Here is a 25,559-nt window from a genome sequence, read left to right on the forward strand (position 1 = left end):
CTCCCACCACCCCCACCCCCCAGCAGTGCAGGGTCACCCTCCACCAGGGCCCCACTCATGTCTCCCACCACCCCCACCCCCCAGCACTGTGGGGCACCTGCCAGCAGGCCCCCACCCATGTCCAACTCATGTCTCCCACCACCCCCACACCCCAGCACTGTGGGGCACCTGCCAGTAGGCCCCCACCCATGTCCAACTCATGTCTCCCACCACCCCCACCCCCCAGCACTGTGGGGCACCTGCCAGCAGGACCCCACCCATGTCCAACTCATGTCTCCCACCACCCCCACACCCCAGCACTGTGGGGCACCTGCCAGCAGGCCCCCACCCATGTCCAACTCATGTCTCCCACCACCCCCACCCCCCAGCCACCAGGGTCACCCTCCACCAGGGCCCCACTCATGTCTCCCACCACCCCCACCCCCCAGCAGTGCAGGGTCACCCTCCACCAGGGCCCCACTCATGTCTCCCACCACCCCCACCCCCCAGCACTGTGGGGCACCTGCCAGCAGGCCCCCACCCATGTCCAACTCATGTCTCCCACCACCCCCACACCCCAGCACTGTGGGGCACCTGCCAGTAGGCCCCCACCCATGTCCAACTCATGTCTCCCACCACCCCCACCCCCCAGCACTGTGGGGCACCTGCCAGCAGGACCCCACCCATGTCCAACTCATGTCTCCCACCACCCCCACACCCCAGCACTGTGGGGCACCTGCCAGCAGGCCCCCACCCATGTCCAACTCATGTCTCCCACCACCCCCACCCCCCAGCCACCAGGGTCACCCTCCACCAGGGCCCCACTCATGTCTCCCACCACCCCCACCCCCCAGCAGTGCAGGGTCACCCTCCACCAGGGCCCCACTCATGTCTCCCACCACCCCCACCCCCCAGCACTGTGGGGCACCTGCCAGCAGGCCCCCACCCATGTCCAACTCATGTCTCCCACCACCCCCACACCCCAGCACTGTGGGGCACCTGCCAGTAGGCCCCCACCCATGTCCAACTAATGTCTCCCACCACCCCCACCCCCCAGCACTGTGGGGCACCTGCCAGCAGGACCCCACCCATGTCCAACTCATGTCTCCCACCACCCCCACACCCCAGCACTGTGGGGCACCTGCCAGCAGGCCCCCACCCATGTCCAACTCATGTCTCCCACCACCCCCACCCCCCAGCCACCAGGGTCACCCTCCACCAGGGCCCCACTCATGTCTCCCACCACCCCCACCCCCCAGCAGTGCAGGGTCACCCTCCACCAGGGCCCCACTCATGTCTCCCACCACCCCCACCCCCCAGCACTGTGGGGCACCTGCCAGCAGGCCCCCACCCATGTCCAACTCATGTCTCCCACCACCCCCACCCCCCAGCCACCAGGGTCACCCTCCACCAGGCCCCCACTCATGTCTCCCACCACCCCCACCCCCCAGCAGTGCAGGCTCAACCTCCACCAGGCCCCCACTCATGTCCCCCTGCACCCCCACCCCCCTGCCACCATGTGCAGCCCCCACCAGGTCCTCACAATCCCCAATCATGTGCGTAATGGTCAGCCTCCACAGCCAAAAAGACCTACCAAGTAACCCATTCACCCACATGGAAATGGAAATCACATGTTACACCCCCAATGTACATGAAGCAAATGAACCCATGTCCGTCACACACATATTTTCAAATTGAATGGGAAAACACACAACATGACATGCATGAAACCAATGAGATGAAACCACACAGTGAACAATGTAAAAAAAAATGTATTGAAAAAAATACAAATGCCAAAGAAAGAAAACTAACTACAATGTAAATGTGAAAAAATAAGCTGCATGTCCGCATAAAAACACAAAACTAGAAAATCAAATCAAAAAAATTATGTCCAAAGTGAAATGTAAAAACTCTCCATGCAACAAAGAACTATGTACAAAAATAACAAGGGTCCATCATCACAACTGAACTAAGGAAACCTCCTAAAAAACCTACCTAAATATCAACTATATACAAAAAGTGGAGCAGTGTCCGTCGACTCCAAATAATAATAAGAACGAAAGGAAACCTAAAACTAAAGAACTATATACAAAGGCGGCGGGCAAGTCCAGCGGCTCACTCTGTGGTGTTCCGGGCCAGGGCATCATCGAACTCCTGTTCGATGTCCCGGAGGCGGTCCAGTTCCATGGCCCCGAGGGTCCGCAGGGACGACGCTGTGTCCTCCTCCAACCCCCTGCGGATTGCCTCGAGGCACTCGGCCCGCCTCAGGGCCCTCCGCATGGAGTTCTCCGCCCTGACCATTGTGAGCCGCGCCTCTTCCGCCCGCCGCCGCTCCGCACCTATGGCGTGGCCCAACCGCTGCCACACGGAAGACACTCTCTGTCCTGGGTCCTCCTGCCCTCCGGCCGATGCCTGCCCCTCCGATGTCGAAGGCCCCGAGCCTTCATGGCTCCCACCATCTTGCTGCTGCTGCTGCTCTGCCTCTGCCCGTGCACTGCCTCCTGCTGCCTGCACATCCTCCGCCGGCTGGGGTGCACCTGTTGATGTGGCCACCCCTGCTGGACGTCCGACTCCCGACTGTGGCAGGGATGCCTCCTCCACCAGCCTGGCCGCACTGTCAGAGGCAGCTCCACAGGGCACCCAGGTGACTGATGGGTGGGAAGATGGCACAGAGGACGACTGGCGCGTAGGGGGTCCAGTTGAGGAGGGGGTCGGAGCAAGCCCCATCAGACAGCGGAATCCGGCCTGGGTGACCTGTCCCAGCAGGCTGACGTGGTCAACGAGCCATTCGAGATGACGTGCAGTCTCTCCATGAAAAGACTGCAGGTCACCTCGCATGGCCCGTTGACGCAACGCCACACCAGCCAGGACAGGCTCAACCCGGTCCTGGATGGCCACGTCCGCAGGCAGAGGAAGGCCAGTTGACGTCAGCTCATCCCCTGCCTGAAAACGGGTCTGGACGTAGGCATCCCTGCTGGTGCAAGATGATGCAGGGACAGGATCGGGGACAGGATTGCACACAGGCACCTCCGCGGCCGCCTGTGCTGCCTCCTGTCCCTGGTCCTGCACTGCACCACTAGCACCAGTGGGATCCCCACCTCCAGACCCTGTCTCTGGTGCTTGCGCGGCCCCCTCCTCCACCAAACCCCCCACCAACCTGGATGACTCTGTGCCATCTTCCCCTGTTGGGCCCTGTGGGGTCCCAGCTGCCCCTTCTGCTGCCGAGGAGTCCAACTGCAACCTCCGCCTCTTGGACCTCCCCCCGGCAGCTGCGGCCTGGGACGCGGCACCGGACTCCTCACTCCCCGACGAGATGACAACACGGGAGGGGAGCCGGGCCTTGCGTCTCCGGCTGGCGGTCGGATCCCCGCCGCTGTGCTCCACAGCACCTTCTCCGCCCTCTTCATCAGTTGACGCTGCAGACAGGGAGAAACAAAACACAGGCATCAGGGCACTGTACAATGGACACATACACGCATGACAGTTGCACATGAGTGGCATTGGCAAACCTCAGACATGTCATCACAATCCCCAACACACATGTCATTGCAACTGGCACACATGAGCCATACCACAGCCATATCGCAACTGCCACCACCATCCCCACACATACAACAGCATCAGCAGCCAAAGGGGAGCCATACATCACATGCAACACAGGAAGTGCACCACACATGTACACACACCACCACACTTGCATGCATGTCTACACCTCTGCCAAGTGTCGCACTGTTCAGACGGGCATCCATGTCACATCTGCCAATCAGGCTTCCACATACCGCTGTCACATGCATCCATGTAGCATCACTGTTGCACCTTTGACAAATACACACACATGCACATGTACACAGTGCTCATACATGCAGCCGAAAACAACATACATGCCTGACATCACGGACATGTCTACTTACATACACATTCATCCAAACATGTGTGCACGCACAACTGCATTTGCCATGCAAGCCCACACACACAAGCACCATCCATGTCTCACACATTACAGCCCTCGCATGTGTCAGCCCCACGGCCCTGTACACCCCCACCCATACTCCACCCCATACAAACAGATGTGCAACTGGCACAATGGGGAATGATCACCACACGCCCTGCTCACAACCAGGATGCATGTACACTCACCGCTCGACTCCAGACGGCTCTGCTTCTCTAGGACCTGGACGTGGAGCGCTGGGGATATGCGTTCCAGGACCCCCATCTGTTCTTCCGACAAGTGGCCCCGGCGCCCCTTGGCATCCGCTGCCTTCAAGAGGCGCCGGGCCTTGTTCAGGGTCCTGGACCTGAAGTCCTCCCAGCGCTTCCTGACATGTTGTAAGTCCCGGACTGCCACCCCCTCCGCGTTGATGGCAGTCACGATGTCTGTCCAGATCCGAGTCCGTCCTTCCTTGTCGGCGCGGGAACTTCCAAAGAGGGCATCATACTGCCCCAGGACTTGCTCCACCAGGACACCAACTTCGGTGGCACTGAAGCTGGTGCCCCTCTGCCTCTCTGGCCGGGGGTTGTCAGTGGTCACAGATGGTGTTAGCCCCGACATGACAACCCCAGAGGCAGGAGTGGGTGGGCAACTGGGTCCTGGGGCTGGGCTGTGGAGCGATGGAATTCCAGTCGGGAGTCTTCTGTTCCAGCAGGGGTGGTCACAGCAACAGCACCCCTGGCTGATGTGCAGGCAGCAAATGGCAGTGCACGTGGGCAGCAGGCAGTCAGGCAGCAGCAGATAGCAGGTGGGAGCGTGCTCGGGGCTCTGGGGGGCAGTAATTCGGCCTTCTGGGCAGGAGCGTGGTCTCCCGTGTGCTCACGCGTGGCCAGCTTGGTACGGAGTGAATTGGCACGTGAAAATCCTGCACGTCAGCGTGAAAACCGAGGAAAGGCCCTTAGCGCGTAAGCGCGTCAGCACGCATACGCGATTCCATTGGACCAAAGGCCCTCAGCGCGTAAGCGCGTCTGTGACGTGACCCGCACGGGTGTTTCCCACACAGCACGTGATGACAGAGCACACGTGGAAAGACTGCACGTCAGAGTCTCATCGCGTGTAATTGGACAAAAGTGCGTGTACACGCGATTGGCCTATGTACGTGTATATGAGGTGTGCGCGGACACTTACACACGCAAGTACGTCAGCGCACCTGTATCCCGGTGTACGGCCATTTCCACCAATCACACGCAATGAGACTCTGACGTGCAGTCTTTCCACGTGTGCTCTGTCATCACGTGCTGTGTGGGAAACACCCGTGCGGGTCACGTCACAGACGCGCTTACGCGCTGAGGGCCTTTGGTCCAATGGAATCGCGTATGCGTGCTGACGCGCTTACGCGCTAAGGGCCTTTCCTCGGTTTTCACGCTGACGTGCAGGATTTTCACGTGCCAATTCACTCCGTACCAAGCTGGCCACGCGTGAGCACACGGGAGACCACGCTCCTGCCCAGAAGGCCGAATTACTGCCCCCCAGAGCCCCGAGCACGCTCCCACCTGCTATCTGCTGCTGCCTGACTGCCTGCTGCCCACGTGCACTGCCATTTGCTGCCTGCACATCAGCCAGGGGTGCTGTTGCTGTGACCACCCCTGCTGGAACAGAAGACTCCCGACTGGAATTCCATCGCTCCACAGCCCAGCCCCAGGACCCAGTTGCCCACCCACTCCTGCCTCTGGGGTTGTCATGTCGGGGCTAACACCATCTGTGACCACTGACAACCCCCGGCCAGAGAGGCAGAGGGGCACCAGCTTCAGTGCCACCGAAGTTGGTGTCCTGGTGGAGCAAGTCCTGGGGCAGTATGATGCCCTCTTTGGAAGTTCCCGCGCCGACAAGGAAGGACGGACTCGGATCTGGACAGACATCGTGACTGCCATCAACGCGGAGGGGGTGGCAGTCCGGGACTTACAACATGTCAGGAAGCGCTGGGAGGACTTCAGGTCCAGGACCCTGAACAAGGCCCGGCGCCTCTTGAAGGCAGCGGATGCCAAGGGGCGCCGGGGCCACTTGTCGGAAGAACAGATGGGGGTCCTGGAACGCATATCCCCAGCGCTCCACGTCCAGGTCCTAGAGAAGCAGAGCCGTCTGGAGTCGAGCGGTGAGTGTACATGCATCCTGGTTGTGAGCAGGGCGTGTGGTGATCATTCCCCATTGTGCCAGTTGCACATCTGTTTGTATGGGGTGGAGTATGGGTGGGGGTGTACAGGGCCGTGGGGCTGACACATGCGAGGGCTGTAATGTGTGAGACATGGATGGTGCTTGTGTGTGTGGGCTTGCATGGCAAATGCAGTTGTGCGTGCACACATGTTTGGATGAATGTGTATGTAAGTAGACATGTCCGTGATGTCAGGCATGTATGTTGTTTTCGGCTGCATGTATGAGCACTGTGTACATGTGCATGTGTGTGTATTTGTCAAAGGTGCAACAGTGATGCTACATGGATGCATGTGACAGCGGTATGTGGAAGCCTGATTGGCAGATGTGACATGGATGCCCGTCTGAACAGTGCGACACTTGGCAGAGGTGTAGACATGCATGCAAGTGTGGTGGTGTGTGTACATGTGTGGTGCACTTCCTGTGTTGCATGTGATGTATGGCTCCCCTTTGGCTGCTGATGCTGTTGTATGTGTGGGGATGGTGGTGGCAGTTGCGATATGGCTGTGGTATGGCTCATGTGTGCCAGTTGCAATGACATGTGTGTTGGGGATTGTGATGACATGTCTGAGGTTTGCCAATGCCACTCATGTGCAACTGTCATGCGTGTATGTGTCCATTGTACAGTGCCCTGATGCCTGTGTTTTGTTTCTCCCTGTCTGCAGCGTCAACTGATGAAGAGGGCGGAGAAGGTGCTGTGGAGCACAGCGGCGGGGATCCGACCGCCAGCCGGAGACGCAAGGCCCGGCTCCCCTCCCGTGTTGTCATCTCGTCGGGGAGTGAGGAGTCCGGTGCCGCGTCCCAGGCCGCAGCTGCCGGGGGGAGGTTCAAGAGGCGGAGGTTGCAGTTGGACTCCTCGGCAGCAGAAGGGGCAGCTGGGACCCCACAGGGCCCAACAGGGGAAGATGGCACAGAGTCATCCAGGTTGGTGGGGGGTCTGGTGGAGGAGGAGGCCGTGCAAGCACCAGAGACGGGGTCTGGAGGTGGGGATCCCACTGGTGCTAGTGGTGCAGTCCAGGACCAGGGACAGGAGGCAGCACAGGCGGCCGCGGAGGTGCCTGTGTGCAATCCTGTCCCCGATCCTGTCCCTGCATCATCTTGCACCAGCAGGGATGCCTACGTCCAGACCCGTTTTCAGGCAGGGGATGAGCTGACGTCAACTGGCCTTCCTCTGCCTGCGGACGTGGCTATCCAGGTCCGGGTTGAGCCTGTCCTGGCTGGTGTGGCGTTGCGTCAACGGGCCATGCGAGGTGACCTGCAGTCTTTTCATGGAGAGACTGCACGTCATCTCGAATGGCTCGTTGACCACGTCAGCCTGCTGGGACAGGTCACCCAGGCCGGATTCCTCCGTCTGATGGGGCTTGTTCCGACCCCCTCCTCAACTGGACCCCCTACGCACCAGTCGTCCTCTGTGCCATCTTCCCACCCATCAGTCACCTGGGTGCCCTGTGGAGCTGCCTCTGACAGTGCGGCCAGGCTGGTGGAGGAGGCATCTCTGCCACAGTCGGGAGTCGGACGTCCAGCAGGGGTGGCCACATCAACAACTGCACCCCAGCCGGCGGAGGATGTGCAGGCAGCAGGAGGCAGTGCACGGGCAGAGGCAGAGCAGCAGCAGCAGCAAGATGGTGGGAGCCATGAAGGCTCGGGGCCTTCGACATCGGAGGGGCAGGCATCGGCCGGAGGGCAGGAGGACCCAGGACAGAGAGTGTCTTCCGTGTGGCAGCGGTTGGGCCACGCCATAGGTGCGGAGCGGCGGCGGGCGGAAGAGGCGCGGCTCACAATGGTCAGGGCGGAGAACTCCATGCGGAGGGCCCTGAGGCGGGCCGAGTGCCTCGAGGCAATCCGCAGGGGGTTGGAGGAGGACACGGCGTCGTCCCTGCGGACCCTCGGGGCCATGGAACTGGACCGCCTCCGGGACATCGAACAGGAGTTCGATGATGCCCTGGCCCGGAACACCACAGAGTGAGCCGCTGGACTTGCCCGCCGCCTTTGTATATAGTTCTTTAGTTTTAGGTTTCCTTTGTTTTTTCTTATGATTTGGAGTCGACGGACACTGCTCCACTTTTTGTATATAGTTGATATTTAGGTAGGTTTTTTAGGAGGTTTCCTTAGTTCTGTTGTGATGATGGACCCTTGTTATTTTTGTACATAGTTCTTTGTTGCACGGAGAGTTTTGACATTTCACTTTGGACAACATTTTTTGGATTAGATTTTCTAGTTTTGTGTTTTTATGCGGACATGCAGCTTCTTTTTTCACATTTACATTGTAGTTAGTTTTCTTTCTTTAGCATTCGTATTTTTTTCTAATACATTTTTTTTTACATTGTTCACTGTGTGGTTTCATCTCATTGGTTTCATGCATGTCATGTTGTGTGTTTTCCCATTCAATTGGAAAATATGTGTGTGACGGACATGGGTTCATTTGCTTCATGAACATTGGGGGTGTAACATGTGATTTCCATTTCCATGTGGGTGAATGGGTTACTTGGTAGGGCTTTTTGGCTGTGGAGGCTGACCAATACGCACATTGTGAGGACCTGGTGGGGGCTGCACATGGTGGCAGGGGGGTGGGGGTGGTGGGAGACATGAGTGGGGGCCTGGTGGAGGGTGCCCCTGCACTGCTGGGGGGTGGGGGTGGTGGGAGACATGAGTGGGGGCCTGGTGGAGGGTGACCCTGGTGGCTGGGGGGTGGGGGTGGTGGGAGACATGAGTGGGGGCCTGGTGGAGGCTGCCCCTGCACTGCTGGGGGGTGGGGGTGGTGGGAGACATGAGTGGGGGCCTGGTGGGGGCTGCACATGGTGGCAGGGGGGTGGGGGTGGTGGGAGACATGAGTGGGGGCCTGGTGGAGGGTGCCCCTGCACTGCTGGGGGGTGGGGGTGGTGGGAGACATGAGTGGGGGCCTGGTGGAGGGTGACCCTGGTGGCTGGGGGGTGGGGGTGATAGGGGACATGAGTGGGGGCCTGGTGGAGGCTGCCCCTGCACTGCTGGGGGGTGGGGGTGGTGGGAGACATGAGTGGGGGCCTGGTGGAGGGTGACCCTGGTGGCTGGGGGGTGGGGGTGGTGGGAGACATGAGTGGGGGCCTGGTGGAGGGTGCCCCTGCACTGCTGGGGGGTGGGGGTGGTGGGAGACATGAGTGGGGGCCTGGTGGAGGGTGACCCTGGTGGCTGGGGGGTGGGGGTGATAGGGGACATGAGTGGGGGCCTGGTGGAGGCTGCCCCTGCACTGCTGGGGGGTGGGGGTGGTGGGAGACATGAGTGGGGGCCTGGTGGAGGGTGACCCTGGTGGCTGGGGGGTGGGGGTGGTGGGAGACATGAGTGGGGGCCTGGTGGAGGGTGCCCCTGCACTGCTGGGGGGTGGGGGTGGTGGGAGACATGAGTGGGGGCCTGGTGGAGGCTGCCCCTGCACTGCTGGGGGGTGGGGGTGGTGGGAGACATGAGTGGGGGCCTGGTGGGGGCTGCACATGGTGGCAGGGGGGTGGGGGTGGTGGGAGACATGAGTGGGGGCCTGGTGGAGGGTGCCCCTGCACTGCTGGGGGGTGGGGGTGGTGGGAGACATGAGTGGGGGCCTGGTGGAGGGTGACCCTGGTGGCTGGGGGGTGGGGGTGATAGGGGACATGAGTGGGGGCCTGGTGGAGGCTGCCCCTGCACTGCTGGGGGGTGGGGGTGGTGGGAGACATGAGTGGGGGCCTGGTGGAGGGTGACCCTGGTGGCTGGGGGGTGGGGGTGGTGGGAGACATGAGTGGGGGCCTGGTGGAGGGTGCCCCTGCACTGCTGGGGGGTGGGGGTGGTGGGAGACATGAGTGGGGGCCTGGTGGAGGGTGACCCTGGTGGCTGGGGGGTGGGGGTGATAGGGGACATGAGTGGGGGCCTGGTGGAGGCTGCCCCTGCACTGCTGGGGGGTGGGGGTGGTGGGAGACATGAGTGGGGGCCTGGTGGAGGGTGACCCTGGTGGCTGGGGGGTGGGGGTGGTGGGAGACATGAGTGGGGGCCTGGTGGAGGGTGCCCCTGCACTGCTGGGGGGTGGGGGTGGTGGGAGACATGAGTGGGGGCCTGGTGGAGGGTGCCCCTGGTGGCTGGGGGGTGGGGGTGGTGGGAGACATGAGTGGGGGCCTGGTGGGGGCTGCACATGGTGGCAGGGGAGTGGGGGTGGTGGGAGACATGAGTGGGGGCCTGGTGGGGGCTGCACATGGTGGCAGGGGGGTGGGGGTGGTGGGAGACATGAGTGGGGGCCTGGTGGAGGGTGCCCCTGGTGGCGGGGGGGTGGGGGTGATAGGGGACATGAGTGGGGGCCTGGTGGAGGCTGCCCCTGCACTGCTGGGGGGTGGGGGTGGTGGGAGACATGAGTGGGGGCCTGGTGGAGGGTGCCCCTGCACTGCTGGGGGGTGGGGGTGGTGGGAGACATGAGTGGGGGCCTGGTGGAGGGTGCCCCTGGTGGCTGGGGGGTGGGGGTGGTGGGAGACATGAGTGGGGGCCTGGTGGAGGGTGCCCCTGCACTGCTGGGGGGTGGGGGTGGTGGGAGACATGAGTGGGGGCCTGGTGGAGGGTGCCCCTGGTGGCTGGGGGGTGGGGGTGGTGGGAGACATGAGTGGGGGCCTGGTGGAGGGTGCCCCTGCACTGCTGGGGGGTGGGGGTGGTGGGAGACATATGTGGGGGCCTGGTGGAGGGTGCCCCTGGTGGCGGGGGGGTGGGGGTGATAGGGGACATGAGTGGGGGCCTGGTGGAGGCTGCCCCTGCACTGCTGGGGGGTGGGGGTGGTGGGAGACATGAGTGGGGGCCTGGTGGAGGCTGCCCCTGCACTGCTGGGGGGTGGGGGTGGTGGGAGACATGAGTGGGGGCCTGGTGGAGGGTGACCCTGGTGGCTGGGGGGTGGGGGTGGTGGGAGACATGAGTGGGGGCCTGGTGGAGGGTGCCCCTGCACTGCTGGGGGGTGGGGGTGGTGGGAGACATGAGTGGGGGCCTGGTGGAGGGTGCCCCTGCACTGCTGGGGGGTGGGGGTGGTGGGAGACATGAGTGGGGGCCTGGTGGAGGGTGACCCTGGTGGCTGGGGGGTGGGGGTGGTGGGAGACATGAGTGGGGGCCTGGTGGAGGGTGCCCCTGCACTGCTGGGGGGTGGGGGTGGTGGGAGACATGAGTGGGGGCCTGGTGGAGGGTGACCCTGGTGGCTGGGGGGTGGGGGTGGTGGGAGACATGAGTGGGGGCCTGGTGGAGGGTGCCCCTGCACTGCTGGGGGGTGGGGGTGGTGGGAGACATGAGTGGGGGCCTGGTGGAGGGTGCCCCTGCACTGCTGGGGGGTGGGGGTGGTGGGAGACATGAGTGGGGGCCTGGTGGAGGGTGCCCCTGGTGGCTGGGGGGTGGGGGTGGTGGGAGACATGAGTGGGGGCCTGGTGGAGGGTGCCCCTGCACTGCTGGGGGGTGGGGGTGGTGGGAGACATGAGTGGGGGCCTGGTGGAGGGTGCCCCTGGTGGCTGGGGGGTGGGGGTGGTGGGAGACATGAGTGGGGGCCTGGTGGAGGGTGCCCCTGCACTGCTGGGGGGTGTGGGTGGTGGGAGACATATGTGGGGGCCTGGTGGAGGGTGCCGCTGGTGGCGGGGGGGTGGGGGTGATAGGGGACATGAGTGGGGGCCTGGTGGAGGGTGCCCCTGGTGGCTGGGGGGTGGGGGTGGTGGGAGACATGAGTGGGGGCCTGGTGGAGGGTGCCCCTGCACTGCTGGGGGGTGGGGGTGCAGGGGGACATGAGCAGGTGTGCAGGGTAGTCCCCTGTTTTGTGGGCTGCCTGCAGGGGCTGTGGAGGGTGTACAGGGAACACCTGTGAGGACCCACCCAGCCTAATTGCGTGTGATAATTCCCGCACACCCCTGTAATACACGTACCAAGCCAAATCGCGTGTGATAATTCCCACGCACCCCTGTAATACACGTACCTGGCCAAATCGCATGTGAAACTTCCCGCATACCCCTGTAATACACGTACCCTGGCCAATCGCGTGTTGAACTTCCCGCGTACCCCTGTAATACACTTACCCTGGCTAATCGCGTGTTAAACTTCCCGCGTACCCCTGTAATACACGTACCCTGGCCAATCGCGTGTTAAACTTCCCGCGTACCCCTGTAATACACGTACCCTGGCTAATCGCGTGTTAAACTTCCCGCGTACCCCTGTAATATACGTACCCTGGCTAATCGCGTGTATAACTTCACGCGTACCCCTGTAATACACGTACCCTGGCCAATCGCGTGTTAAACTTCCCGCGTACCCCTGTAATACACGTACCCTGGCCAATCGCGTGTTAAACTTCCCGCGTACCCCTGTAATACACGTACCCTGGCTAATCGCGTGTTAAACTTCCCGCGTACCCCTGTAATACACTTACCCTGGCTAATCGCGTGTTAAACTTCCCGCGTACCCCTGTAATACACGTACCCTGGCCAATCGCGTGTTAAACTTCCCGCGTACCCCTGTAATACACGTACCCTGGCTAATCGCGTGTATGACTTCACGTGTACCCCTGTAATACACTTACACTGGCTAATCGCGTGTTAAACTTCCCGCGTACCCCTTTGATACACGTACCCTGGCCAATCGCGTGTTAAACTTCCCGCGTACCCCTGTAATACACGTACCCTGGCCAATCGCGTGTTAAACTTCCCGCGTACCCCTGTAATACACGTACCCTGGCTAATCGCGTGTATAACTTCACGTGTACCCCTGTAATACACTTACCCTGGCTAATCGCGTGTTAAACTTCCCGCGTACCCCTGTAATACACGTACCCTGGCCAATCGCGTGTTAAACTTCCCGCGTACCCCTGTAATACACGTACCCTGGCCAATCGCGTGTTGAACTTCCCGCGTACCCCTGTAATACACTTACCCTGGCTAATCGCGTGTTAAACTTCCCGCGTACCCCTGTAATACACGTACCCTGGCCAATCGCGTGTTAAACTTCCCGCGTACCCCTGTAATACACGTACCCTGGCTAATCGCGTGTTAAACTTCCCGCGTACCCCTGTAATATACGTACCCTGGCTAATCGCGTGTATAACTTCACGCGTACCCCTGTAATACACGTACCCTGGCCAATCGCGTGTTAAACTTCCCGCGTACCCCTGTAATACACGTACCCTGGCCAATCGCGTGTTAAACTTCCCGCGTACCCCTGTAATACACGTACCCTGGCTAATCGCGTGTTAAACTTCCCGCGTACCCCTGTAATACACTTACCCTGGCTAATCGCGTGTTAAACTTCCCGCGTACCCCTGTAATACACGTACCCTGGCCAATCGCGTGTTAAACTTCCCGCGTACCCCTGTAATACACGTACCCTGGCTAATCGCGTGTATGACTTCACGTGTACCCCTGTAATACACTTACACTGGCTAATCGCGTGTTAAACTTCCCGCGTACCCCTTTGATACACGTACCCTGGCCAATCGCGTGTTAAACTTCCCGCGTACCCCTGTAATACACGTACCCTGGCCAATCGCGTGTTAAACTTCCCGCGTACCCCTGTAATACACGTACCCTGGCTAATCGCGTGTATAACTTCACGTGTACCCCTGTAATACACTTACCCTGGCTAATCGCGTGTTAAACTTCCCGCGTACCCCTGTAATACACGTACCCTGGCCAATCGCGTGTTAAACTTCCCGCGTACCCCTGTAATACACGTACCCTGGCCAATCGCGTGTTAAACTTCCCGCGTACCCCTGTAATACACGTACCCTGGCTAATCGCGTGTATGACTTCACGTGTACCCCTGTAATACACTTACCCTGGCTAATCGCGTGTATGACTTCACGTGTACCCCTGATATGCACGTTACCCGCTTTGCGTTCCTTGTTTGGCTGCCCTGTAAACTGGTCCAGGGTTAGCGCAGCCCTTTGCGATGATTTAGCGATTTTGCTGGCTTTTCCTTGCGCGAGGGCGTTCTTGGGGGCGTTACTGGCGCTGCTGCAGGGTCGCTGCGATACTCTGCGCCACGGCTGGTTTGGGAGCATGAAATCCATGAATACGCTGTGCCTGGCGCAGTCAATCGCACGCGGACACTCTGCGCCAGCCGCTTGCGACACTTTTCTGCGAAATTCTATGAATTACCCTGATAGAGTCTTACGGTTCTCTATGGGAATGGGGACTTACATTTTTACCAGCGCCTGACTTCTCAGACTGCTGGAGTTGTAATCTCCAGGTGGCACCGGGAAGTCAGATGACAGTAAAATTTTACGAGTCCGCTGGCACCCGCTGGTAGCACCAGCAAGGTTACCGCCAGACTCGTAATGAGGCGCATTTACATGCACAACCTATTTCAAAAACCATCAACAAGACATCACTTTAACTATGCATTTTGTTCTCAAAACAAAACACAACGTGCAATTTCACACTGATATTTTCTTTGGGTTCTAAAAGCTATCTAGCGTTCATTAATACTGCCTGCACCATAGATGAACACCCCTTATCATTTCTCCCCTGTATACCATTAATAAATTGAGGATGCAATCAGGACTGACAATAGCATGCAGTTCAGTGTTTATGTGGGCAGGTACTCTTTATGCCTCAGCCCCACCTACTGTCTACCCCTTGACCTTATAGTCAAAGGTCAGGTTATTCTGATGTTAGAAATAATGAGATCTCTTGCAAAACATAATTATTTTCATAACCAATTTAGATTAAGAAAACGTCCATGTATTTCGGGTACTGTGAAAGATAAGAAAATTCCCTTTTAGGTCAATTTGTCCTGGCCAAATCAAAATTCCCTTGCAAGAAACCCCAAACACAATTCTTTGAAGAACCATATTTATACTTACTTCACTTGAATTGAAACTCTATTCGACCCAGCTCCGCAGGCTGGCCTGCAGCTTCTGCTCCCCTCAGCAGCTACTTCCCCTTTCAGGTCAGGCCTCTTCCAGCTCGGAAACCTGCTACGTTAGCAAACACACAGATATCGGACTGCTCGCAGCCTTCAATTAAGTTTGGCACAATGCCTTAGGCTCCAAGGACACAGCTACAGCTTAGCTCTCACACATGAGAAAAGTCTTTCAAAAGTTCAAAAAAAACAGCTACAGGTCTTTGCTCAAAATCAGGGTTTGTAAAATCAGAATCCCTGCTCTTTTAAAATCTCAGCAATGCGATAGACATAGAAGGTTCCATCTCCTGCCTATGCAGCTCTGCTTTCTCCCCAGCCTGCAGCCTCACAGCTCAGCCAACCAGCCAGCAATTGATCCAACATCATCAAATTTTGTTTTTTTCTCCTCCTCCTCCTCCTTCTTCTTCTTCTTCTTCTTCTTCTTCTTCTTCTTCTTCTTCTTCTTCTTCTTCTTCTTCTTCTTCTTCTTCTTCTTCTTCTTCTTCTTCTTCTTCTTCTTCTTCTTCTTCTTTTCTCTCTCTCTCTCTCTCTCTCTCTGTCAAGAATGGGTTCTTATCCAGATTAACTCGGTCACTGAAACCTAATGACTGAGGTCTCATTCCATAGGGAGGCTTTTCCACCAAGAGTTCAGCTTTCAGGACTCAACAACAACCTGACAGGCTAGGGGCTCAGGTCAAAAGGCAGGAGCAAGCAGCAGTGCTAGAGAGGAAAAACAAACATACAGAATGTCAATATTAAAATGGATGTGACAGTAGGCAATAAATCACCACCGCACTTTTTCTCTTGTATAAATCCTACCTGGTTTCCAATGTGTAATGCAGATAAACCTTCCTTACCTTCCCCCAGAAACTCAATGTCTCCAAAGCTCTGGTTCTCTCTAGGCTTGACTACTGTAACAGCCTCCTCCTTAATCTACCTCCTTCCTGTCTTCGCCCCTTCAACTAATCCAGAATAGGACTGCTAGACTTATCTCTGGCCCCAAGCCCACGGACCACATCTCTCCAGCCCTTAAATATCTCTATTAGGCCTCGATTGCTGCAAGGATCAAACTCAAGACACTGCATCATCCACAAGGCCTTCTGGGGCCTGGAACCCCACCTCATCCAAATCTCTTCCCTGCTAGAGCCCTTCGTTCCTCTAGCTTCAACTATCTGCAGATCAGATGTTTTTCAGATGTCAGATGTTTTTCCAAGCAGAGAGTGTTGGGTAGATATCTCTCTTCAGCGGGTGCCTCCTTCTGGAATGGCCTACCTGGCCCTCTCAGACTTGAGCTGGACTTCCTTAAATCCCACAAGCTTCGCAGGACCCTGCTCTTCTCTACCTCCTTCCCTCTCCCCCTCCCTTGTTTATTCCCCCCCACTGCCACTGTGACTGGCGGTCTGGTCACCTGTGATTCTCACAGTGCACCAGGCCCTCCCGGACCTGTCCATACCAGCACCCCCTCCAAACCAGCACTGCCTTTCTGGGCTCATGCCCTGACTAGCCTGGTGAGTCGGGCATCACAAGCCTGGCCTACCCCCTTCTTCGCACTTAGATGGTGGTCTGCCCCTGATATCCCCTGGCACTTGGCCCCCCTAATCCCCATCCTTAACTCCCCTCCCCCTTCACTTCTTGTTACTGCACTTGCATGATCAGAATGTCACAAGACCTAGTAGGACCATTATATTTGTTTATCTCCCCTGTTCCCCCTGTCCCGTTTTGCCTTGTGGCTCCTTGCAACCCTTTTTGCTGTATAGTGCTCCTTATAAATATTAAATAAATAAATAAATATAATGACAGTAGCCAACGGATGCCAGTGTTCTCAAGGAATATACAAGGACCTGGCTCATATGGCACAGGGGTGCAATCTAAGTTAAAAGGCAAGTTGGGATATTGTATATCCAGTTTTTGACACCAGTGCAGGCAAAGTAGTTCCAAATTCTTCAAATCCAAACAAGAACAATCGAATCACAATCCAGAATCCAATGGAAGAAATAAAAAATCCCCCAAAAATCCCCCAAAAAAGGAAAAAATCCTTAAGAGTCACAAGTCAATCTAGTACACAAACAATCCAAAATACATAAGGTCCAGGGATAAAAGCTGTAGATAAAACAAAGAACAAAAGAAAAGAAAAAGGAAACAAACAAGGTAGCTAAAATACTCTAAATTTCACAAAAGGAATGGTCACAGCAAAGCAATCGAAGAGGCAGAAGAACGGGTTGAAATGCCAATAAAGGGGTTCAGGAATAAATGTAGAAACACTGCTCACTGTCCAGAATAAACAGTTGAGGAGCACTGCACGGCTCTTTCTGGCCAATTATATACAGTTCTTCACAGTGTCTCAGGGCCTCCAGGTTGCGTTTGGTGAACCTGAGCATAACTGCATCAGGCACTATGGTGCACAGCAACATGAGAATTGTAGTGCTGCACCCTGCCATGTGCAGTGTCGTACATGCCACTGTGTACTCAGTGAGAGACACCATGGGACGCACCACTGCTGTAACTGGGGCAGAGTCCCGTTTGGAGGCAGTACCCAGCCCGAAGGCAGGTGAGTCACAAGAATGTCTTCTTGCTCTTTGCATGTCCAACACTTTTCTCTCATCCCCACCCTTTTAAAGCTGTCTTTCGTTCACCTCCCATCTACCTATATTTCCATACGGATTCTTTATTGTTTCTCCACCTATTCTCAGACACCATCCTGATTGTATGAATGATGCCTCTGGTCACCCCCTCTTTAGCCAAAACCCCTGGTAGCTTTTCAGCCTTTTCTACAATGACCTCTGCACAGCAATTGTGCCCACACACCACGAAATGTGAAACAAAACTTCCTTTCTGTTTCCTGGTTTGCACCAGCCTGAACAATGAAATTCTTCTTTCCAGCGTACTGCTATCTCAGTACCAGGCCAGTAGTCATGGCCTTTTGCCTTGGCTGGTGGGCACGGCCACTCTATATTTTAAAACACTTTCAACCCATTGCCCAAAGACGTTCATAAATCATTAACTGATTTTGAACTGTTTTGATAGTGATATTGTTATTGTCAAGATCTGAGGTCCACGTGGATTAGTATACCTCTGTCCCCAAGCACCAGTCAGAGAAGTAGTAAAAACTTGCTGACCGGTTATTGAGGCCACAGGTGGTGGTTGGAACAGAGAACACCGGGTCCCGGATAGCTGCAAAGGTAAGCACGGGGTTAGGTAGTAATGTACAAGGACTTATAACAATATAGGAATATAGGAAGACAAGAGCACCTACCCGTAGGATGACCAGTAACAGTTTTATACCTAAATGTTACCCCTGTGGCTGATGGAAATGGCAGAAAGTAGAGGAGATGGAAGATTCCTCAATTAACACAGGGTCCACCTTGAATCACAACTTGGGTTCAGGACAAGGAGGGTCAGCAGGCTTGGTTCCTGGTATTCAAAACTTGAAGAGTGGGCAATCCGTGTATACAAATTCCAGAGGTAGAAGCAGTTCAAAAAGGCAGTCCAATATCAACAATTCCAATGAGGGTAAATCCAAAGACAATCCAGGGACAAAAACAAGGTCCAAAATCCAGAAGTCAAGAGCAGGAAGAATCAGAATGCATGAGTTGCCTAACACCATCAGGACAGCTGAGAAGCAATGAGTGAAGGATTCGGGCTTCTTTTATTTCGTGACTTCCTGGTCACGTGATCGCTATTCCGGGTCACGTGACCGGCATGCTCGCATCACGTGACCAACGCGCGAGCACTTTCTACTTTGTGGAGCATCGTGCGAACCCTCATGTGAGCGGCCGGAATGCCATCTCGATAGTAAGCGCCATGGCCGCCCCCAAGATGAATGAGGCCAACAACGCCACGGATGCAGCCAAACGGGAGCCGCTGAGGCACGGTGGAGACGGGCAAGCACAGCTCACAGGCAGGCGTGGGGCCCAATGGCAAGCGTGACCTCTGCCGATGCCGGGCCGGACCCCCAGCAGGGCGCCGCACCACAGGAGAGGGAGGGGAATGCATGACATCGTGCATGACAGAGCCCCCAGTAAGGGCCCATGTCCACGTGGCCTATGAGGATATTCCCTGTGAAATCAAGATGTCAGGAGCGGAGCATGAACCTCGCTAGTGGGCTCCCAGGACCTCTCTTCCAGACCGTACCCCAACCAGTCTACCAAATAGTAAAGACGTCCCCTGCAGACACGAGACCCCATTATCCCATTAACGTCGTATTCCACAGAGGAACCCTTCATCACAGGTGAAGGGGGTAGGACAATACGCATGGAGACAGGGCAAGGTTTTAGGAGGGAAGTGTGGAAGACAGCATGGATACGCCATACACTAGGTAGGGAGACACCATAGGTAACCAGATTGATGACCTTCGTCACTCAATACGGACCAAAAAAATGAGGCAGTAGCTTTCGGCAACCTGGTATGGGCAAGTGTCTTGTAGAGAGCCATACCCTATCTCCCACAGTGTATACGGGAGCTGTAGTACGTTTCCTATCAGCCATCTGATGCATGGAGTCTTGTGCCTCTCTAAGGTGCATTAACATCTGATTGTGGACATCTTTCATGTTCCTGATACAAGAGGTGAGAGTGGACAGATGAGTGGGAGAGTGTTCCGGAAAGGGTAGGACACGAGGGTGCTGACCATACAGGGAGTAAAATGGCAAAGAACCCGTGGAGGAGTGTGGAGCATTGTTATATGCAAACTCGGCTATGTGTAAGACCTTGCGCCAGGACTGTTGATGTTGCAAAGAGAGACAGCGTAGATACTGCTCCATGGTCTGATTGATCCGTTCGGTCTGCCTGTCTGTTTCAGGATGATATGATGAGGAATAGTGGGAATCTATGCCTAGCAACGTAGTGAGTGATCGCCAGAAACAAGAAGTAAACTGAGATCCACGATCGGAAACCACAATGGATGGCAACCCGAAGAGACAAAACACATGGCAAAAAAACAGGTCCGCCAAAACAGGTGCGGTGGGGATACCGGTACAAGGGACAAAGCGTGCCATCTTAGTGAATGAATCCACCACTACCCAGATAGTATCATACCCCTTCACCCTGGGCATGTCAGTTACAAAATCCATGGATATATTGTGCCACGGTCTGGTTGGGAGCGGTAGGGGTTGCAGTAAACCTAGAGGTCGGCCTTTTCTGTTCTTGCACTGTGCACACACAGAGCAAGAAGCAACATAAGATATTATGTCCTTATGCATGGAAGGCCACCAGCACCAACAACGGAGCAGAGCTACGGTCCGAGCCTGACCGGGATGCCCATTGATAACTGCATCATGGGACCAATCTAGAGCTATGGCATGTGTATCAGGCATGGGAAGGTAGAGTTTGTTCTGTATAAATGGTAAACCATTGTGTATAACTATGTGCCAATCCCTTAATTGTTCGGGGTGTGTGGTGACCCATTGGCGTATCAGGGACAAGAGGTCAATAGATGGTGTACATAAGTAGATCAAGTGTTTGTTCTGCAGTAATTTTTCAGGATAGACAGGAAGGGATACACCCCTGGGTATTCAGGAAAGGGCGTCTGCTTTTCCATGTGCGGCGCCCGAACAATATTTTATGACAAAGTCGTAGGCTAAAAAAAATAGGTGCCATCGAACCTGTCGGCTATTGGTACATTTGAACATAGCCAGATCTTGGAGGTTACGATGGTCTGTATACACTACCACTTGATGTTTGGCCCCAAGTAAGTGATGCCTCCACACCTGAAAGGCGTCCTTCACCGCCATGAGGTCCTTTTCAGTGACAGTGTAATGATTCTCTGTCGGAGTAAATTTACGTGAATGGAAAGCTACTGGATGCATCAAACCCATAGATGGACAAGATTGTGACAGTACGGCTCCTAGAGCGTATGATGAGGAATCGGCCTCTACTACATGGGAAAGATCAAGATTGGGATTTTGCAAGTTGGGAGCAGTGGTGAAAGCTGTTTTGAGAGCCACAAAGGCTTCTTGTTGTAATGGTGTCCAGACAAACGGGACATGGGAACTTGTGAGTTGTGTCAATGGTGCAGTGATGGCGAAAATCCTGCAATAAATCGCCTATAGAAATTGGCAAAACCTAAAAATGACTGTAATTCCTTGATGGTTTTGGGAACAGGCAAATCTAAAACGGCACGTACCTTGGTGGTATTCATCGTTAGATCCCCAGGAGTGCTATGAAACCCTAGGAAGTCTAGTTCCTGGGCATGGAATAGGCATTTCTCAGTCTTAGCAAAAAGACAGTGGGCACAAAGCCGACTAAGGACCTCCCGTACCTGCCTGATGTGTTCCTGTAGCGATTGTGAGAATACCAGGATGTCGTCCAGGTATAACACAACAAAGATATCAATATTATCATGGAAAATGTTGTTCATGAATCTTTGAAAAGTAGCAGGGATGTTGCATAATCCGAATGGCATGACGGTATATTCATAGAGTCCGTAACGGGTACAAAAGGCTGTTTTCCACTCATCACTCTTTCGAATACGAATCACATTATATGCACCTCTTAGATCAAGTTTGGTGAAGACTGTGGCATGTGTTAGACGGTCCAATAAAGGCGTAATGAGTGGAATAGGGTATCAATTCTTGACAGTAACCTGATTGAGCCGACGGTAGTCTATGCAAGGACGGAGATCGCCTCCTCTCTTTGGTACAAAAAATATCGGACTGGCAGCGGGGGATTGGGATGCTCTTATGTGACCCAGCTGGACAGAGTGTTTTAGATACTCTTTCAATATCAAGTCTTCCGATGGAAACAAAGAGTATATACGCCTGCATGCTATTACGGCCCCCTGGGACTAGATTGAACGAGCAATCATAGGGGCGATGTGCGGGTAAGTGTTCTGCAGACCCCTTGTCGAATACTTCTGCAAAATCATGATATTCGGGCGGGCAGTCAGTACTAATGAGACCCACCACATGTCCTGGGGTATCTATGTCCATGGCTTGTGGTTCATGTATTGACAACCGAGCCAGAGCCCCCAGAGCCTGAGTGGTGTGTTCGCTACTTCAGGGACTAAAAGACAATGGGCCTCATTACACGGTAGGCGGTAAGGGTTTACCGGTACCGGAAACCGCCTTACTACGAGTTCCCTTTGCGGGACCCGACCTTAACGGCTGGTTTTACCAGCCGTTAAAGTAGGGTGCCGCAAAGGGACCTCAGTGCTAATTACGGTACCGCAATTTACGGTACCGTAATTAGCTCCTTCCCCATTCCCATTATGCCCTCTGGGGGCAAAAATGGGAATGGGGAAGTGCCTTGGTGAATGGGGAAAAACTGCCCCCACTCACCTTGGAGTAGGGCGGTAATTCCGCCATCCGCTAAGGCGGACACGGTAAAATACCGGCGGCAACCATGGCGCTAATAGCGCCATGGTTACCGCCTACCGTGTAATGAGGCCCAATGTTCCTGACAAAACAACGAGTCAAAGATGATAGACCCCCGAACCCAATTAATTACTGGATTGTGGGCACATAACCATGGGCTGCCGAAGATAAGGCCGTATTGAGGGGTAGTGATCAAATCGAAGGTGATGGATTCACAGTGTATGTCCTGGAGAATCATGGTTAAAGGGGCAGTTTGTTGTTTTATAGGGCCAGAAACCAGAGGAGAACCATCCTCGGCCTGTACCAGTTCGGGATATCTTTTGTTTTGCAATGGTAAATTCAGAGAAGCGACCAGGGATATGTCTATGTAGTTCCCCGTTGTGCTGGAGTCAATAACAAGCTGTACCTGGTGTTTTATGTTGTTAGTGGAAAACAAGAATGCTTGTAAGTACAAAGGCCTGGCTATCTCATGTAAGGTATGGGGAACATGGGATTGTACAGACTGGCTCGTCTGTCGCCCCTGTTCTAGGGACAAGCCTTCTGAAAACCCAGGGACTTCCACTTGGGTCTTCTGGGACATTCCTTGACAAAGTGACCAGAAGTTCCACAGTAAAAAAAAGCATTCGCTTGTCTACAGCGTTCAAATTCTGTGGGTGAGATGGGACTGCAGATACCCCCAATCTGCATGGGTTCACTGGGTGATGCTGTGGATGTTGAGCCTGTTGAAAACAAGGGAGTTGCTTTCCTGTTTTTGGTCTTTCGTTCAGTGTGTCTGGCATCGACCTGGAGTGCTAAATCCACTAATTCGGGATACTGGTTAGGCAGTGCTGGTACGACGGCAAGGGCATCTTTTATTTGGTCATTAAGACCCCTGTAGAACACCATGGATTTCTTTTCTTCAGGCCAAGCAATTTCAACTGATAACTGACTAAAGCGTGTTATGTATTCGATTAACATAGTTTTCCCTTGTGTTAACTGAAGTAGTTCTAAATCACGGGTTTGGGCTTTATGACGTGTGTCAAATACTCTGGTCATCTCGTCTACCAGCCGATCAAAGTCGTAAAGGACGGGAGAATCGCCCTCTAACAAAGGGTTGGCCCAGGTGGCTGTGATACCACTTAGATGGGACAAGGTGAAGGCGGCCTTGGTGGTGGAATCAGGGAATGCCTATGGACGGCACAAGAAATGTAACTTGCATTGATTTAAAAAACATACAGAATTTACGTGGATTTCCTTGAAATTTCTCTGGTGCCGCCAAATGGAAAGGAGTAGGTACATTTGCAGGGGCCAGAGCTGCTGCCGCAGCAGGAGGTTCTGGTTGGCCAGGGATGTCCCCAAACTCCTCATCGAGGGGCAACGCATGCCTTTCACTTTGTATGGTGTCTAAGCGTTGGTGAATGGCTGCTGTGGTGGCTGCCATGTCAGCCCTAAGGATGGTAATTGCTTGTACCAGAGCAGCCACCTGGTCCCTGGCCGAGGTATCCATAATCCCGTGGAGTAGGGTTTCTCAGTCTGTCAAGATCTGAGGTCCACGTGGATTAGTATACCTCCGTATACCTCTGTCCCCAAGCACCATTCAGAGAAGTAGTAACAACTCGCTGACCGGTTATTGAGGCCACAGGTGGTGGTTGAAACAGAGAACACCAGGTCCCGGATACCTGCAAAGGAAAGCACGGGGTTAGGTAGAAATGTACAAGGACTTATAACAATATAGGAATATAGGAAGACAAGAGCACCTACCCGTAGGATGACCGGTGACAGTTTTATACCTAAATGTCCCCCGTGGCTGATGGAAATAGCAGACAGTATAGGAGATGGAAGATTCCTCAATTAACACAGGGTCCACCTTGAAGCACAACTTGGGTTCAGGACAAGGAGGTTCTGCAGGCTTGGTTCCTGGTATTCAAAACGTGAAGCGTGGACAATCCCTGTATACAAAGTCCAGAGGTACAAGCAGTTCAAAAAGGCAGTCCAATGTCAACAATTCCAATGAGGGTAAATCCAAAGGCAATCCATGGACAGAAACAAGGTCCAAAATACAGAAGTCAAGAGCAGGAAGAATCAGAATGCCTAACGCTGTCTGGACAGCTGAGAAGCAATGAGTGAAGGATTCGGGCTGCTTTTATTTCGTGACTTCCTGGTCACGTGATCGCTATTTCGGGTTACGTTACTGGCATGCTCGCATCACGTGACCGACGCGCGAGCACTTTCTACTTTGTGGAGCGTTGTGCGAAGGGTCACGTGAGCGGCCGGAATGCCATCTTGATGGCAAGCGCCATGGCTGCCCCCAAGATGAATGAGGCCAACAACGCCACGGATGCTGCCAAACTGGAGAACCCATAAGGCGCTGCAGAGGCACGGTGGAGACGGGCAAGCGCGGCCCTCAGGCAGGCACGGGGCCCAATGGCAAGCGTGACCTCCGCCGATGCCGGGCTGGACCCCCAGCAGGACACCGCACCACAGGAGTGGTAGGGGAATGGGTGACATGGTGCATGACAGTTATGTATAAAAGATTGCAGGATTTTAGAACTCACAAGGTTTTTAGGTAATGCGCAGTGAGATTACCAATGATGCCAAGCATCACACACTTTGATTAAGCCGTGTGCTACAAGCCCCTTGTTTAATGGCCAGTCTCTTGGTGACTGTTGTGATTCCTCACACAACCCCAACTATCCACATTTAAGCAACACGGAAATGTGAAAAAATGACCGGCTGCAAGAATAAAATATGGCTAGGTCATTTTACCTGATCGCAAAAACCAAAAGCTGGCCCACATTAATATACGCACAGTAAGTGAACATACATCTTAAAGTGAAATATACAAATACAGTTCAATTGACCTTCCCCTTAGAAGAAAGTGTGCAAGAAAAAATAGCAGTGGACTTTAAAAAAAATATTGACCACCAATAACCTGAGAGAGAAAATGTTCAAATGAATATGCTGGTAAAGTATAAAAGGTGCTCACAGTTTAATCCCAGCTATCTGTCATGAAAAATTCCCAGGAAAACAAAATCCCAGTAAGAAAAAAGTGCTTGTGGGTATGCGTCTGCGCTGGGAACATGGCAACCTGAGTGAAATCCTGGTAGCCAAATACTTGAGCAAGCTTGCCAACCTAAAAAAACAGGTTGTTGTGTCAACCCACTGAAATAAAGTTACTTTGTTTACCCACATATGTCATTTAAGTGTAACCTGAAAGGCAGCCACAATCAGGGGCAAATAACTGCACCAGTGGCCAGGATTACAACCTTTCTTACCACATCGATGGCAAATACTCATGACTTACTTGCTTTGAGGAGCCA

Source organism: Ambystoma mexicanum, chromosome 11 (genome assembly GCF_040938575.1).
Source record: "Ambystoma mexicanum isolate Mex_15411 chromosome 11, UKY_AmexF1_1, whole genome shotgun sequence".
Lineage (NCBI taxonomy): Eukaryota > Metazoa > Chordata > Amphibia > Caudata > Ambystomatidae > Ambystoma > Ambystoma mexicanum.